We start from the raw sequence: 19,298 nt of genomic DNA, 5'->3' as shown, positions 1-19,298 counted from the left end.
TGTCTATAAATTATCACCAAATGTATCTTTTTTTTTTTCCTAAATGACCTAGCAACCCTATCTGAAAAACAGAGACAGTACAAACCCATAGCTACACAATATTGGACCCCAAATATCTTTTTTTATCTTTATTTCTGCTGTGCCTACCACAAGCACAGCACATCTGTGGATTTCATTACAGATTTGTTAAATTAATCTAGAGACTGAAGGGATTTTAGAAACACTAAGGAGCTACTGCAGGCGAGGAATTTTTAATCTTATGACACCAGTGATTTTGCAAAGGGACAGGAGGGGCCTATTTCTGATTCAGAGTCCAAGCAGAATTTGCCAAAGCAAATTTAAAACATCCCCCCATCCACAAACACAGCATGTGAAACAGAGAACCATAACATCAAGAAGTCATTTTTATATATTAATGCAAATAAACAGGCAGCTGGTGGTTTGCCAAACATATTAGAAGAGAGTGTATCCTTTGGTAAAAGACTATTAATAAGGCCTTGATCCTTCAAGACGGCACTTTACGTAAGTGCATAATCAAAGGCTGGCTTTGTAATAAGAGCCCTAAAGGAAGAAACTAACAGATCGTATTATGTGGGACAAGACCCATAGGGGACATACTCAAAAGAATATAGATAGGACCAGGTTGGAAACTATTTCTCTGTTACAACAGATAAGGATGTCACTAGATTCTTAGCCAAGGGAATTGAGGATTATTTCTGAAACTAAGAATCCTTTAAAGTCTGTTATGTGTAAGTACATGAGGTAAACATTTCTTCTTTCGAAGTCTGTTTATTTATCCCTGACAAATCATTTTATTATCTTTATTTAGTCCCCAGTTAGAGATATCAAAGTAGTGCAAGACTCCTGACTATGTTGCAAATCAGGGAATAGCCTGCATTGAAGAATTGTAAGGAAGTCTATTTCAATCTTAAAAGGTAAAAGGTAATACGAATTTAGATTTTTCCAAACAGTATTTTTTTAAAAAATAGACATGGCTGGTGCTCCCTGGTTTTGGGGGTAAAGGAGGGAGGGTCAAGGGAGAAGATGGAATATAAGTTCCTTAGTTCAAAAAATGCTTACTATAGACCTCTCTTGGAACTTGATAGAGTATGCTATCTTATTAATGATGGAGAGTTGTTGCAGTAAAGAAACATTTTAACATAGCATTTCTCAAATTTACTTGATCAGGAAAGGGTTTTTTCTTTCCCCACAAAATATTCGATAATAACACAGAAAGATCTACTATTTCACAAGACAAGGTTTGGCGAGTACAACACTTTGTGATAATTAGAGATAGGCAGTAAGGTGCCTAGAATATAACCAGGCCTGCATAAACAGGAAATGTTTTCTCCCACCCCGAATTATAAATCTGTTCAAGACAGAGATTGATGGTTTAATAACCAATATCCAGGAACAAGGGTATAATTTGAAATATCTTGGATAGAATGACTTCCTGAGGAGTCTATCTTCAAGAGTTTGGTCAGGGAGAAACACTGCTAGATTATTTTGTTTAACAAACTGGAAAAGTGGGGTAGAATGTAATGTCTCATAAAAAGGGAACAAGTCATGAGATATCTAATGTGATCTGGGAAGCACAATCTCTGTAAAAAGGCTTTAAAGGGAGAGAAGTTGTTCAAGCCCCAGTAGGAAGTTTCCTGAGATACGAAGGTATGAAGGGGGGCATCTGTGTGGCTCAGTTGGTTAAGTGTCTGCCTTCGGCTCAGGTAGTGATCCCAGGGTCCTGGCACAGAGCCACATATCAGGCTCTCTGCTGTGTGCTTCACCATCTGCCCTTCCCCCTGCTTGTGCTCTCTCTCTCTCTCTCCTTCTTTCTCTCTCAAATAAATAAATAAAATCTTAAAAAAAAAAAAAAGAAGGTGTAAAGGTTAAGAATATAAGTAGGGGGTACCTGGGTGGCTCAGTCGGTTAAGTGACTGCCTTTGGCTCAGGTCGTGATCCCCGGGTCCTGGGATTGAGCCCCAAATTGGGCTCCCTGCTCAGTGGGGAGTCTGCTTCTCCCTCTCCTTCGGCCTGCCACTCCCCCTGCTTGTGCTCTCTCTTTCTCTGTCAAATAAATGAATAAATAAATAATAAAAATAAATAAAAAATAAAAGAATTATGGGTAGGAGATCACTGGAGAAATTAATTCCATTTTACAAATATATGTTGACAAAATGACCTTATGTTGCAATTTGCACCTGCTGTCACAGCATTCAATTTGGATATAAATTACATGAGGCCCTCCTATCCATTGAACGCCTGCCATGTGCCAGTGAACTAAGCAGTGTTAAAATTAAAAAAATAATAAGGCAGGTTCCTTGCATCAAAAAAGTACACAATCTCATTATAGAGGCAAGAATAACATGTCTAAAGCAAACTGAAAACATTAACAGGTTTTCGAGTTCAAGGTCAGTGTGTTGTACAGCAAATAAACTGCAAAAAGAAAGCAGCAAGGAGAGAGGGTATAATGCTCGTGAGGTGTTGGGGAAGGTCAGTGGACAGGGTGGTACAAGGATCCCAGACCTGAATCACTGTGGCCTGAGTGGAAAAAGGGTGCATAAAGACCTAACTCATTGACTCCACACTGGTGACCTTCAGGCTGCCTTTCTTGAGGAAGGGAACTAAGACTACATTCCTCAGTGGAGTCTGTTTTTTAAACCAGTTTCCTCAGATTAGAAGATCAGATCCTGCTTCTACAGCAAATGCACCCCAAGTAAAAACCAGGACTTTCCCTCATCTCTTTCAGACCACAAATATACCAAATTTGGAATTTTATTTATTTCCCTCAAGAACCTTTTGCCTTCCGGAAAAGGGTAGGTTTTTGACATCTAGAAACCAAACTGTAGGACTGTTTTTGCTTTCAGAATGCTTTCCATGTCCAGGGGAGCCACTTGGTTCTTGGTCTCTTCATTTTTCACTACTTCAGCAGTCCCTTGCTAAGTGTCAGCCCCTAAATTCAATTTGCTCCCCATGGTCTCGGGCGTTGAACTATGCCATTTTTCTAAAAAGTATTCATTTTAACAGGTCTTCCTTCTAAGTTGAGCCACAGAAGAACACAGCCATGTGCTCATAAAAGCACATTTAACATTCTGTGAAATTTGGTGGCCTCGGAAGAAGACACATGCTGAGCATGGCACAGAACTCCATAGTAGGTGGTTTTCACAGGGAAAGAAGATGAACAACGAGATGTAATCATCCCCTCTGCGAACAGCAGACCTAATGAAGACAAGAGCCCTTTCATGTGAGTGCTTCCTAATGCTTTTCACTGACTTCACACAGCAACCTCAAAGCCCTCCTCTGCCAAGAGTAATTCTCCAATTTGAAGAGCAGCACAGTCTTTTCATAGATCCACAGTCCCCTTCAAACCCTGGGCCATCTGGATGTGGTCACTGGATAGCACTTCATTTCTAGTACCGGAAACAAGATCCTGATTCAGCCAACGAGGGAAGAAGAGGAATATTTTCAGTTAAAGACTTCCTGAAGAGCTATGTCCTTGGTGTTGGCATGCTACTCACAGTGATCCAAGAGCCCAAGTTATTACAACTTGAAATTAAAAGACAGCCTTGATTCTTGGATCACTACAATAGAATCCTAGCGTGTGGGGCAATTCCTGCGTGAGCAAATCAATCCTAATGCTATATAAGACAGAATAAACTAATAAAATGAACAAAATACTGACTTGTGCAACCTTAATTTAGGCCCTCAATGGTATCATTGTGTAACAAACCACTTGATTCCTCAGACAATCAATTACTGGCTGTGAAACAAAATATAATTCACAACATCTTATTCAAAGGCAGTAGACATTTCTTCAGCATAAGAGATTTTTAAAGAACAAATGATAAAATATGAAAGGATTTTAGGATCCCAAATGGTTCTAATATGCAATCTTTTACATAGAGATGTTGATCATTTTGGTACATCTTGCTAAAAGATATGAAAAGTATGTGGAGGCTCTTAACCATTATGAATTGATTTTTCTAGGATTTCATGTTTTATTTTTAATTATCCAATGCACCTTTACATCAATATTCGAGGAATAATTGCTAAATTCCTAGCACCATTTATTTCAGGTAGAACTGATTTGAAACCAGCAAGAATCAACTATGCACAGGACCTTTCCCCAACAGATTGTTTTAATTAATTCTAATTATCAAAGTATTACATTTAAAGCATTTTCTCTTCTGGTATTGAAATGCCATGATGATTAGCCTTGAGAAAAGTTTGTCATTATTTCTTGTGCTGGAAATTTAGTGGGCTTTTCCAATCTGGGGTCACAAGTATTTCAATTCTGGGAAACTTTCCAGTATAATATCTAATTGAAAAATTCCTCATTTCTGTTTATTCTCTCCTTTGGGACTTATGTTAGTAGGGTGTTAAACTTTCAGAAATAAGGTTATCTTTATTATCTTATTTTCTTTTTTTTTTTTTAAGATTTTATTTATTTGACAGAGAGAGACACAGCCAGAGAGGGAACACAAGCAGGGGGAGTGGGAGAGGGAGGAGCAGGCTTCCCACTGAGCAGGGAGCCCGATGCGGGGCTCAATCCCAGGACTCTGGGATCATGACCTGAGCCGAAGGCAGACTCTTAACGACTGAGCCACCCAGGCGCCCCTATTATCTTATTTTCTTATCCTTTCCCTCCTATTATCAATCTCTCTGTCTTTTTATTTTTCTAGGGATTCTCTTAAGTCTATCTGCTGACTTTTTTTTTAATTTGTTTTTATTCAGCTATCTTAGTTTTAATTTCTTGGAATTCTTCCATATTCTGACTGTACCTTTTTTATTGTATCCTGTTCTTGATTAATGGATGTCATGCTTTTATTACCTAAGGATAATGACTTTAGTTCCTTTGATGTTCTTCTGCTCTCTGCATCACCTCTGCTTCCTCCAATGATTTCCTTTTTCCTGTTGATTTGTTTTGATGTCTAGTGCTCCTTAACTATCAGGGTCTGCCGGCTATGGCTCTAGAGCTAAATGCAGCCCACAGCCGATTTTTGTGAACACCTTTGTTTCACTTTCTCTAAATCTCTAGTCTCCTGTAAGAATGAAGAGGGCTAGTAACCTAATTAACCAGTATGGGGGAGAAGACAAGGTCAATTTAACTGCTTTTTTTTACAGACTCTTAAATAATCCCCTATTTGGGGGCCCCTTTAATACCACTTATGCCTACATTATGAATTATCTGATATTCCAATTTCTGAGCTTTCCCAGGGTTCTGCAGGGCAAATTAATTTGCTTGTCCAAAGGGAAATTGCTATCCTTTCTAGGGAGAAAACATTCACCCAACACACAAGTTCACCTTCTTGGTCTTTGAAGAGCCTGAGGGAATGTCACCTATACAACAAAGAGCTGGCTTAGGTGCTAGAATTACTATCTTGAGAGACCCAACTCAGTTTCAATATATTCTGTGATGTAAAGGTTTCCTAGAGGCATAAGTGTTTACTGCAGACAGAACCCCATAAAGATGAGCAGGGGTAAAGAAATAAAAATGGAAACATAACCAGAATGAAACCATCTGGTAGTGACATTGCCACATACAATCTAGAGTGTAATTGAGTATCTGCTTAATGACCTTTTTAGAGCTCCATGGAATGGTTTTCAGCCACTGAACCAAGGATGTCACTAACCACATTTCAAGTAGCCCAGAGTATGTCCAGAAGAATGATTTTCTAGTTAAGCAGAGACCTCTTGAGCTTTCACACTAAATTAGACTGATATTAGAAAGGGCATAGTAATGGAAATCTTTGGAAACAGATAGAATACCTAATCCAATTTTGCAAAGACTGATTTGCTCTTAACAAATCCCATGTTCTACTCTGAAAACTACTCTGAGCTCAGAAATGCTGGCTTCATAGCATGTAAAGCATTTTGCCCTAATTTTAGTTCCAACTAGCCGTGAGACAGAGAAAAGAAAGTGAGAGAAGAGGGAGACAGGATAATAAAATATAATAAAAGATGACTCCCATGAATAAAACAACTAATGACCTCTATTCAAAGACAATCAATTTTTTTTATTTTCTCAGTACATAATAGAAGAGTAAGATGAAGCCCTTGCTCACATGAAGCCTAGTATAAAGACATAAGATGTGTATATCAGAAATACGGGATCACAGAGCAGAGAAATTATTTTCAGCTAAAAAGACCAGAGATAGCTTTATAGGGGTATGGTTTGAACTGGCTTTTAAAGGCTGGATTAGATTTTGAAACAGACGGTAATAAAAATAAGGACCAGAAATTTGGATTCAAAGAAAAGCAATGCTTCTCACAGGTCAAGAGATATTCCAATTTTGAGGCACCTGGCTGGCTCAGTCAGTACAGCATTAAACTCTTGATCTCAGGGTCATGAGTTCAAGCCCCATATTGGGGGTAGAGTTTACTTTAAAAAAAAGAGAGAGAGAGAGAGAGATTCCCATTTTTGAGGCTCTCAGTGTAATAAAAAGTAAAGAAATGAAAAAATATAAGGTTACCAAATATATATATCTACATATATATAACTATATATATTTACATATATATCTACATATATAACTATATATACCTACATATATATAACTATATATATTGTTACAAATATATAACATATTTTAAATATTCAGTCTTATGTATGTGTCTCTGTTTCATTTTGAGGCAATATTAAAAAATATAAATTTAAGACTCTTTTTGAATGAAACCCCCCAAACAGATGGTCTTTTGGTTTCTCACTATCATTTACCCCAAAGAGACTCTGGGATATAAAAACAAAAAGAGACAAAATTACAAAGCTTGTTCAGAAGAAATAAATATGATCTTGATGACAGAAATATACAAGACAGGTTAGGTGGGTTTTTCCTTTTTCCTTCTTTATCTTTAAGAAATGTTTAAGGAAATTCTTTCAGAATAAAGGAGGCACACAAAATGTAATTTTTCAAATGGCTTAAAAGCATTTATCTATGTCCTTCATATATCACTTGTCAGTTGCAGTAGTAGTTTGCCTTCCTCGTAAACTATCTCACAGATTTTCTTCCACATCGATTTTGATTCTCCAGCAAAAGGAAATATTATTAAAGCACAATGTGACTTTCCTTGTAATGGCAGCAGACTTTCATGTCATAAACACCAGATGATCTCTTTACCAAGAGTCAGATCAACAAGAAAGAAATTGTGCTCTGAGGGAAGGAAGCTCATCTTCAATAACAAAAACATTCAATAAAAATCATCATAGATGCCAAAACTCACTAGCTCATAAAGTCACTATTTTATGTTTTGTAAATCCCTTTTGTTTTGCCAACTGCATTTCATACAAAATTCACTCACTCCCCCAGCTTTTTTCCTATGAATATGTTCTCAGGATTAATCATAACATTTTACATGATATTGGTGAACAAATCAGAGTTTATCAGACAGAGAAATTAGCAAATCTACATTTATTTCTCTAGACCTTAGAAGACAGTGGATTGGAAAACACTAGGCAAGATACTGGAAATGGGAGATGGCTGGCAGTCACAACAAAAAAGCTCTGAAATATATTGGATAAAAGTTGTCCAGGATAAAAACAAGTAAAAATCAAGAGCTATGAGTTCTACCTGAATGTAACCAGAGTGTCATTTGAAAGTAGAGGTGTCGAAGTTATAAATAGTTTTGTTAACTTAATTATTTAAGTAATATCTTTTTCTGTCAAATGGAGTTGCTATTTAGTAGCTTATAGAGGATGCATACTTAGTGGTCTATTTTTTTACAATATGATTTTTCTCCACTGATGAGTGAACTTAGGAAGACTGGTACTAGCATCATTTCTGATGATTCCCAATAAAGGTAAGTATTTTTTAATAAATAGAATTTAAATTACAGATATGCTATATATTAGTCTCCTTTTGGGAACTTCCCTGTTAGGCCTATCCCTATTAGAAAGATTTGTTCGCTATCCCTCGTTGGTGTGTCCTAAGAAGTCTATTATGGCCAGAAGTGGCACCTGATAGGTTACAGAGGAAGATACAGATGGCTCACAGGATACCATAGACAACTCCCTTCATGATTGTGATATATTAACTGCAAAAGGTCCTCAGTGGTCTCAAGAGGCACTGCACATTTCTACTTGCATTTAGAATCCTGCCGCTGGAATGGGAGAAGATACTTGCAAATGACACTGTGGACAGAGGGCTGATATTCAAGATCTAAAAAGAACTTCTCAAACTCAACATCCAAAAAACAAATAATCAAGTCAAAAAAGGCGCAGAAGACATGAACAGACACTTCTCCAAAGAAGACATACAAATGGCTAAAAGACACATGAAAAAATGTTCAACATCATTAGCCAACAGGGAAATCCAAATCAAAACCACACTGAGATACCACCTTACACCAGTTAGAATGGCAAAAATTGACAAGACAAGAAACAACAAATGTTGGAGAGGTTGTGGAGAAAGGGGAACCCTCTTACACTGTTGGTGGGAATGCAAGTTGGTACAGCACTTTGAAAAACAGTGTGGAGATTCCTCAAAAAGTTAAAAATAGAGCTACCCTATGACCCAGCAATTGCACTACTGGGTATTTACCCCAAAGATACAGATGTAGTGAAAAGAAGGGAGGGGCACATGGACCCCAATATTCATAGCAGCAATGTCCACAATAGCCATACTGTGGAAGGAGCCGAGATGCCCTTCTACAGATGAATGGATAAAGAAGATGTGGTCCATATATACAATGGAATATTACTCAGCCATCAGAAAAGACGAATACCCAACTTTTACATCAACATGGATGGGACTGGAGGAGATTATGCTAAGTGAAATAAGTCAAGCAGAGAAAGTCAATTATCATATGGTTTCACTTATTTGTAGAACATAAGGAATAGCACAGAGGACATTAGGAGAAGGAAGGGAAAAATGAAGGGGGGGAATCGGAGGGGGAGATGAACCATGAGAGACTATAGACTCTGAGAAACAAACAGGGTTTTAGAGGGGAGAGGGGGGTGGGGGGATGGGTTAGCCCGGTGATGGCTATTAAAGAGGGCACGTACTGAATGGAGCACTTGGTGTTATATGCAAACAATGAATCATGGAACACTACATCAAAAACTACTGATCTACTGTATGGTGACTAACATAACATAAAAAAAGAAAAACTCAATAAACAAGAAAAAAAAAAGAATCCTGCTGCTGCCATGGTAACAACTGGAGCTAGCGCCAGTGCTAAGAAACATTTAAGGCAAGTGGAGCTACTGCTGGACAGAAACAAAAACAAAAATACCCACCAGATTGATACAATTTGGGCTTAAGGAAACAAAAGCAAGAATTAAGGTAAAATGAAGAGACCATAGCATTTGTATCTTTCCTAGTTACAAATCATCTTCTCAGATATTTTTATTTTCAGAGAATTTATACAAAGGGGAATCACTATTTGCAGCAATTGTTTTATGTAAATCAACTTAGTAGACTGTGAATACTGTAGTTTATAGGTTGTTTTATATATATATATATATATATATATATATATATATATATATAAAATATTATCTCCTAAAATCAATTGAGAGAATGATTAAAAGAAGGGAGAAGGAAAAAGAAAAAAAAAAAAAGGAGCCTCCTAAAATAATCTCTCTTGACAAATGAGGATGTGCTTCTCTAGAAACAAATTTATTGACAATATAATCTGGTGGAATATGTTTCCTGCAAACTTCAGTGAAATAAATCTCCTCAGCGGGCTGCTCTGTCTGAAGTTAGGTACTTTTGGTTCGGGAGTGCCCTCAACCCCTTGTGAGCCGATTGTAGTTTGCTGTTTCTGACACTATTAATAAAACTCTGGCACCAGACCAGATGTTCTTAAAGATTTACCAAGGATTATTGATTCAAAAAGTCTTTTGAAAACAAAGAACCAAGAAAACACATTATCACAATTTCCAGCAACTTTTAAAACAGTAACAGTTTGAAAAAGTGAAAAGCGAGAAATGAGTGGGATTTTGAAGTGTTTTTTGTTTTTTTTTTGTTTGTTTTTTGTAATAGCAAAGCAAAAATGTAATCAAATTTGGTTATAACTGATTTGGGACATGGAGACACAAGATAAATACTTCTCTCTTATGGATTTTCCCTAAGACGGGGAGAAAAAAAAAGCCACCCAACATCACTACATACATGGGCTATGTGGAGATTCGAAATGAGCTCTGATCTTGGATCCACATGATCATACTTGTCCGTGTGACCACTTCCAAGTTCCTTCTCAATACCCTGGAGGTAACAACAGTGCTCTTTCATTAACGACCTCTTATACGTCAGACACTGTGCTAAGCACTTGACAAGTATTCTATCAGCTGTGTTTCAAAATAATCCAGAAAAGTAGGTGTCATTGTCATCCCTGTTTGAGAGATGAGGAAACCAAGAGGAGAATAAGGAATTTGCTGAAAGCCCCGTGAAAAGTAAAACCAAGATTCAAATTCAGGCCGTGTGGCTTCAGAGTCCATACTTATAGCCCTATTTTGTATTTGAAGAAAAAATATATACATTCAATATGTATAATATTGAAGTATATTTCACAGTATTGTAAAATATGTGTAAGTTAAAATTATATTTCATAATAATTCTATTAAAACTGTGCTTAGCACAATTTTCCCCTTCTCTACTTCTGGTAATACATTTTCCAGCACCCTGGTGAGTAGGGCAGTAGAGGGGCATCTAGATCTGAGGGTCCTAATTTTCCCTTTCCATATGTACCTGCTTCTTCCATGAATTTAGGAAATCTGGCTTCTGGCATACAGGTGAAAGAATCAAGCTTATTATTTCAGATTGGTATCCTTCACCAAAATGGGGATGTTTGTCTAAATGATACTGCTCCTTCCTATCACCAGGTTAGATTCAGCTCAATACAGAGGGCAGGTCCTGGTAATTGTAGGTCTGAGGAGCAAGGAGGAATCCACTAAAAGCTGAGGACGCTCTTAAAGACTAAGTCCACCTTGTATATGACCCAGGAGTGGGGAGGAAGGAGTGTTGCAGATCATCACCCCAGCATTGGTGAGGGATAACCAACAGAAAACATAATCCCCTTGATTGTGCAATCTGAAGACCAGAAGCCAGACTAGAGAGTACACAAGCAGATTGTCACCCTTCGCAGAATAACCTGGAGATATATCACCTCGGGTTATCCAAGCGAGCTCAATCTAATCATACGAGCTATTAAAAGGGAAAATCTTTCCCATCTGGGTCAGAGAGATGAGATGGAAAAAGGAGGAGAGATTCAAAGCAAGAGGGGCACTCAACCCACTGTTGCTGGCTTTGAAGACAGAGGAAGGGGACCGTGAACTAAGGAATGTGGAAGGTGGGAGCAACCCGCAGATGACAGCCAGCAAGAAAATATGATCTTAGTCCTACTACTAAAAGGAACTGAATAAGGAAATGAATTCTTCCCTGGAGCCTTTAGAGAGGAACCCAGCCTGGCTAATAATACCTTGATTTTAGGGGTGCCTGGGTGGCTCAGTTGGTTAAGCGTCTACCTTCGGCTCAGGTTGTGATCCCAGGGTCCTAGGCTCCAGTCCCACATCCGGATCCCTGCTCAGCAGGAAGTCTGCCTCTGCCCCTCTCCCCTGCTCATGCTCTCTCTCTCATTCTCTCTCTAAAACAAAAACAAAACCTTGATTTCAGTGCACTGAGACCTGTGTCAGACATCTAAACTTCCTAACTGTAAGATAATAAATTTGTATTGTTCAAGCTGCTAATTTTGTGGTAATTTGTGATGGTAGCAATAGAAAACTAATACCGAAGGGATCTTAGAGATGTTTTAGCTTAGTCCCTAATTTTGATCAGTAAGAAAACTGTGTCCTAGCTATGCTGTAGAATGTTCTTCCAAACCTGTTCATCTGGCTAATACCTACTCTGCTTTCAAGATTTCAGCTTGGACACCTTTTCTTCCAGATGATTTCCCTGGCCCTCCAGGACTTGGTTAGGTATTCCTAATCTATGGTGTCATAGCTCACCATGCACGATTTCGCAGTGTCTACTTTCCAGAACTCCTACTAAATTTTTAAGAACTGGGACTTTGTCTTACTCAACATGATAACTCCTAAATATAACATATTCATAGCAGTTATAACTCAAAAACACTGAATGAAAAAATAAAAGAAATTATATCTCCTGATTACCAATCAGGACTCTTTCCCCCATGCTGCCAGAGTATTCTGCTAAAAATGGCCAAAGTATGGCAGACAAATTGGTAACCTTGAAGTGGCAATATGGCTTTAGAGTCATACAAACCAGGTTCATGTCCTGGCTCCACCATCTACTAGATGGCTTAGGCACATTTCTTTAAAGGTTAGCTTCCCTTAGTGTTAGTTCCTTATTTATAAAAAGAAGGTAGTAATAGCATCTGCTCAAATAATTGTATGAGAATTCATTGAAATGATGCTTATAAAAACCTTAGCCAAGTATCTGGCACATAGGAAAAATGAAATAAAAATTGGCCATTATTACTAGGTATCTGTGATGGTTAATTTTATGGGTTAATATGGCTGGACCATACTGCCCACATCTCTGATCAAACATCATTCCGGATGTTTCTGTGAGGCTCTTTTAGACAAGATTAACATTGAAATTGGTATACTTTGAGTGAAGCAGGTTGCTCTCCATAACACAGGTGGGCCTCATCCTATCAGCTGAAGGCCTGAATAGGACAAAAGACTGACCTTTTCCAAAAAGAAAGAATTCCTTGACACACGGTCTTCAGACTTGAACAGCAACATTGGTTTTCCCTATGTTTCCAGTCTGGCAATACACACACATACATACACACACATCTTATTGGTTCTGTTTCTCTGGAGAACCCTGACTAATAGAATATCAAACCTGCAAATATGGTATTATTATGTACAAGCTGTAAAAATAAAAATATGAAGATAAGTAAGATTCCCATTACCCATTGTAAGTAAATGTTTCCTTCATTTCAGTATCAGATGGGACTCTGTTCAGAACATCAGTAACAAGTAAACTAAAGAGAAAGTGGCTTCATCAAAAACAAATAAACAAACAAAAACAAAAGGAAAGAAAAAGAAGCTTGAATGGATGCCAGGCAGTCAAAAACAAGAGCTGGCCATTCTAACTGCTTAACAAAATCACACGTAACATAAGTTTGGTTATTCTGCCTTCTACAAAGGCTATTAGATGTTTAAGAACCAAAACCACAAGAGGATACCTGGCACTAATTTTTTTTTTAAGATTTTATTTATTTATTTGAGAGAGAGAATGAGAGCGAGCACATGAGAGGGGGGAGGTCAGAGGGAGAAGCAGACCCCCTGCTGAGCAGGGAGCCCGATGCAGGACTCGATCCCGGGACTCCAGGATCATGACCTGAGCCGAAGGCAGTCGCTTAACCAACTGAGCCACCCAGGCACCCCACTAAATATTTTTTAAATCTTCCATGCTGTAAACTCATCCAACATGGAAAAAAAATTTTTTTTTAAAGATTTTATTTATTTATTTGAGAGCGAGAGAATGAGAGAGAGAAAGCACATGAGAGGGGGGGAGGGTCAGAGGGAGCAGCAGACTCCCCGCTGAGCAGGGAGCCCGATGCGGGACTCGATCCCGGGACTCCAGGATCATGACCTGAGCCGAAGGCAGTCGCTTAACCAACTGAGCCACCCAGGCGCCCCCAACATGGAAAATTTTTAACAGTGAACTTCCTTTCTTAGTTCCTTTAAAACAAGAACAACTTCAAACCTTTCCACCATGTTACAATTAACATTATGGCTACTTGGTGATGATTAAACTTATAACCTTACTTATATTTTCAAAAGACTCTGTTATCATTTGTATTAGCTACCACATAGGGCCAGCCAGATCCTCTAACATTTCTTTCTGCAATAACCAATTAAAAAACAAACAAACAAACAAAAAGAAGAATTCCCGCACACCAGTTGGTGGAAGCAGCTTGTGGCTAAGCTACAATGAAAACCTCTTCCCCTCCTTCCACCAACCAGAATAACCAGTCTGTTAGTTAATAACAATAGTGCTCTAAGTCTGAACTGCAATAGGAGTTTTTATTTGCCATGACTCCAATATTCAAACCACTGTCTATATAATTAGAGAAAGAACCTGAAGGCATACACACAGAAATTTTGCAATGGTTATTCCTAAGCCAGAGACATAGCTAATGATGACTGAGCACCTGCTGCATGTCTTTTACATTTATTAGGGCATTTAATTCTCTTAACAACTCCATGAAGCAAACACTGTTATTATCCCCATTTTACTTATAAGGACAGACACTGATACTTAGAGCACTTAAATAAGTCACTCAAAACAAGGTCAAGTAGCTGGTAAACACACTGCAGCTGGGTTTTGAACTCAGTCAGATTTCCACTTTTCTATAATGGAAGCCTATTTTTAAAATACTGCTTCTCTGGGGCACCTGGGTGGCTCAGCTGGTTAAACTTCTTCCTTCTGCTCAGGTCACGATCTGGGGGTCCTGGGATTGAGCCCCATTTTGGGCTCCCTGCTCAGCAGGGAGTCTGCTTCTCCCTCCCTCTCTGCCCCCACTCCCCCTGCTTGTGCTCTCTCTTACTCTCTCTCTCTCTCTCAAATAAATACAATCTTTTAAATAAATAAATAAATAACTGCTTTTCTGGAGTCAGGGAGCAAGAGTTTTGTCCTTTTAGCTGGACTAAGATCGAATTGACATAAGACAGATTAACAGGAGAAAATCAAATTTAATTTCGTACTTACAGGGTATTTACACAGACATGGAAATTCCAAAAACAGTTTTGCAAAATGCCGTATGTATGTCTTTCAAACAAAGGAGAAGGGGTAGGAGTCTGGGACTTTATTTATTTATTCATTCATTCATTTATAAAGATTTTATTTTATTTATTTATTTTTAAAGATTTTATTTACTTAGAGCACAAGCAGTGGGAGTGGCTGAGGGAGAGGGAGAAACAGACTCCCTGCTGAGCAGGGACCCCAACTTGGGGCTCCCTCCCAGGACCCTGGGATCATGACCTGAGCCAAAGGCAGCCGCTTAACCGACTGAGCCAGGCAGGCACCCCGAGTGCGGGACTTTAAAGGGAAAAAATACAATTCACAGGAAGATGAAAAAGAGTGAATGTTTGGTACACAAATGTTTGCTGGACCAAATAGAGGACTTTGATCAAACAGGCATTGCTAGGTTTTTCTCTATCACTTCTAGTTCATAGTATAATGTAGTTATCTATGGTGATATCTCTCTCCCTGGAGCAGGTCCTCTCTCTAAATTCTTTTCAGGCACGTAAGTGGGGGTGGGGGGGTGGAGGGGTGGGGCGGTAAAAAGCTTTTCCTGAAGCCGCTGGGTTTTGACTGCTTTTTAACTAAAAAATAACCTTCATGCCAAAGTGGCCCATCTTGAGGCGGCCTGCCCTTGGCCCCTATACCTGTAACTGCTTAAACTCTATAGAATGAAATCATGGGGGTGCCTGGTGGCTCAGTTGGTTAAGCATCTGCCTTCGGCTCAGGTCATGATCCCAGGGTCCTGGGATCGAGCCCCGCATCGGGCTCCCTGCTCAGCGGGGAGCCTGCTTCTCCCTCTCTGCTGCTCCTCCTGCTTGTGCTCTATCCCTCTCTCTCTCAGATAAATAATAAAATCTTAAAAAAAAATTTATAAAAAATAAAAATTAAAAAAAAAGAATGAAATCATGTTTCCAAAAAAGAAAAAAATATGGAAGGAAGGGAGGAAGGGGAAAATTTCATCATATTCCAATAAGCACATTATAGCCACAGTAACTTTTTTAGATTGGCTTGGAGGTTATCAAATACCCATGGACAAGGCATAACATACTCTAGTACCCATTGGATATCCTTTACCATACCAGGGCACCCATCCACCCTTCTCCAAAGAACTGCCCTGTGCTGGCTGGAGCCACTTAATCAGGGAGGTTACCCAAACCCTCTTCCACCACCACCACCTTCCCTGCCCTTCCCCCTCCCCAGTCCGTAACGGATGACTGAATAATACAGGACTATGAAAGCTAAGTCCCCTGGTCCCCATTTCTGTAGGGCATTTATTTCAGAGATCACTCCTTGAGAAGCAGGCCAAGGCTAGACTTTGCTGGACACTCTTATTCAAAATAAAATAAGCTGTATGACTAAAATCCATGTCCATCTTAGAGAGTGGCCACCCTATTCTCTTTCCCCACTAGAACCGAGGGTTTTCCTTATGAGAACTTGATCGCATAATAACAACTCTTGCAATTTCAAGAGTGGTTTTCTAATCAGCTTAAGAATTCTTTATACTCGACTAAAATGACGCACTGGAACAATGAAATGAGTTCAGAAAATCCGAGTTGTAACCCTGACTCTGCTGTGTAGTAAGGATCGGTCACAAAACCACTCTGAATCTTCCTTTCTCTGTAGAAAATGGACTATACTTGCGCCTTCTAATTTAACGGTTAGGTATGAGAACAAATGAGCTAACAAATGAAAACAAAAACACACAGAAAAGTCAGGCCTGAACTTTTTTCTAACTGAAGAAACTGAGATATAAAAGTATAATAAAAATAGTAATGAAGTGAGAAATCTCTAATCCCTAGCACTAGGCTCTATGTGTTCAGTCAGAGGCATTTTACTCAAAAGACTGGGAATGTTTGCAGTTTCTGACAGTTCTCACTTATTGATTTTGTGAGCAATAAGTCAACATTGAATCAAATGTGGATATTAAAAAAGAAAAAGAAATACAGCAATCCTTTCTTCAACTAATCTTTAATTTCTACCCCAAAGCAATTATATTTTTCATTGTACTTATTTTTTTCTTAAGTTTGCATTTGTATTATGAAGCAAATGGAATCAGGGTTTCTTTTACTGTGGAGATGGAAATTATTATTTTTTTTTTCTTATTTATCTTTGGATAATTTCTAAGAGAAGTTTCGTTAGTTTGAATAATATTACTTTTGTTACTAGATGTCTTCTGGTTTAACCATGTTCTCTCTCTCTCTCTTTTTTTTTTTTTTTGTTATTGGCCTAATGGTTTTCTTATGAAGCATTTGTGTTCTCTTTTGTGTTTCTCTAAAATGCATTACAAGCTTTCTTTCCTTTGCCCTGAAATTTTCTTTAGGTCCACCTGAGTAATTAGGTAATTGTACTATTTTCACTTTATAAAATTACAGAGTATTAGATTCCAATCTTTGTGAAAATAAATTTGTAGTTCCCAAGTGTTTCTTGGCTTTTCCATGGAATTCAGGTCATTTAAGGCTACTCTGTGTTTAAAAAAGGATGTCTTAATTTTTTAAAAAAGATTCCAGATTTCATGGTTACTTTCTATTTACCCCTCACATCTCAGAACTAGTAGTCTTTGGCACAAAATTCCAAAATAATGGACTGCCTTACCAACCTTACCAAAGACAGAATTCACTAAAAAACTAAGAAAACATACAAGAGCACTGAGTGGAAGAATAGGTGCCATTTCTTTTATTATGCAATAGAAAGCAGCCTGAAGTCAGCTATGAATAAGCTCTCAGATACAAATACATGACTAAATTGAGCCACAAGCAAAAGAAATGAGCTTGTTATACTTTATCATGGCTGTAATTTCTCCTAAATGTTATCTAGCTGAATATAATAAACACGATGCTATGTGGCTACTTAAGATGGTACCCACTAGCTTTGGTATCAGATACTAATTTCACTCCGAATTTCAACAGTGAATGTAGTAAACATGAGGGTAGAATGGAATTTTGAATAAAATGCCCTATAAAGCCATTCAGTGAACATTAGTGTTCTGGAAGCCTGACTTCATTTACCCCCGACCAGAACGTGGCTAATTATTTCCCTTCTACAAAGCCAGATGTATTATGAAGGGGGAGGGAGGTGGAGGGTGCATTGTTTAAACACTAAATCATTGTCTCAGTGTAAACTATGTTAATGGAGAGAGATGTGCTTGCAGATAACCAAAAATTGTGGATAAACCTCATAAACCATAACAAACAGGATGGTGCTTCCTCAGGCAGTAAGAACAGTGCTTAAAACATGGTTGTGATGGTAAATTTTATGTGTCAACTTGGCTAGGCTTACGGTACCCAGCTGTTTGGTCAAATACCAGTTCAGATGTCACTGGGAAGATAATTTTTAGATGTGATTCGCATTAAATCAGTAGACTTTGAGTAAAGGAGACCAGGCTCCATAATGTGGGTGACTTTCATCCACTCAGTTGAAGGCAAAGCAATTCTGCTTCCAGCCTACGACAGAAACAGTCTGAGATTCCAGCTTGCGGGCCTGCTCTGCAGATTTTGAACAAAAGATAGCAACAACTCTTTTAAGTGAGTCTCCAGCCTGCCCCATATATGTCATCAGCCCCACAGTCAATGTTAGCCAATTACTTAAAAAAATCACTCTCTCTCTCTACACACACACACACACACACACTCAGCCCCACAGTCAATGTTAGCCAATTACTTAAAAAAATCACTCTCTCTACACACACACACACACACACACACACAGTGTCTCTTCTCTCTCTGATCTGTTCCTCTAGAGAACCCTTACTAATACAAGGATAGTCACTGCTCACTAGAAGCTCTGAGAGACTGAATAGATAAATGGACAGTGGATAGACCATATATAAAAATAGAACTTTGACCTACAATCTGCAGCAAACCTCTCCAGAAAACCAAACCCTTTATCTACCAAAAACAAACAAGGAAGAAGCCTGCCTGTTCTAAGTCAGACCCGCAGGAAACCTGATTGCTATCTCTAGTGACAATTCAGGAAGCTAAACAGTAACTTCTGGAACAATCAGCCCCAAATGGCCAGCACTTGATTAATAACTGACAGTTTCCCTAATTTTTGTCTCTGTTTTCAACTGAGGATCAACCCTACAATGCCAAATATGCACTCCTAACCAATTGCCTCGGATGTCCTACTTCAAATGAGGCTGCCTACAGCTTCCCCATGCCAGCACCCTCCAACCAGGGCATACCTGAACCCTTCCCTTTTTTATTTATTTATTTTTAACATGTTATTCATTGATTTTTGTGAGAGAGAGAGAGAGAGCACGAGCAGAGGGAAGGGGCAGAGGGAGAAGCAGACTCCAACTGAGCAGGGAGCCCAATGTGGGGCTCGATCCCAGGATGCTGGGATCATGACCTGAGCCAAAGGCAGGCACTTAACCGACTTGAGCCACCCAGGTGCCCCAAACCTTCCCTTTTTTACACTACAAAGCTTGCCCATTCCTCTGTCAGCCTTAATTTTTCAGTTTTTTTTTTAACATTTCTGACAGCGATTTAATGTTATCCATTTAAAGGTCCTCTGACAGTTTTAAATATCAAAATTTTAGTTTCTCATCCACATCAACAGATATTAAAATTTCTACAATTCTTC

The sequence above is a fragment of the Neomonachus schauinslandi genome, chromosome 4 (genome assembly GCF_002201575.2).
Source record: "Neomonachus schauinslandi chromosome 4, ASM220157v2, whole genome shotgun sequence".
In the NCBI taxonomy this organism is placed as follows: Eukaryota; Metazoa; Chordata; class Mammalia; order Carnivora; family Phocidae; genus Neomonachus; species Neomonachus schauinslandi.
This window is presented reverse-complemented; position numbering follows the sequence as displayed.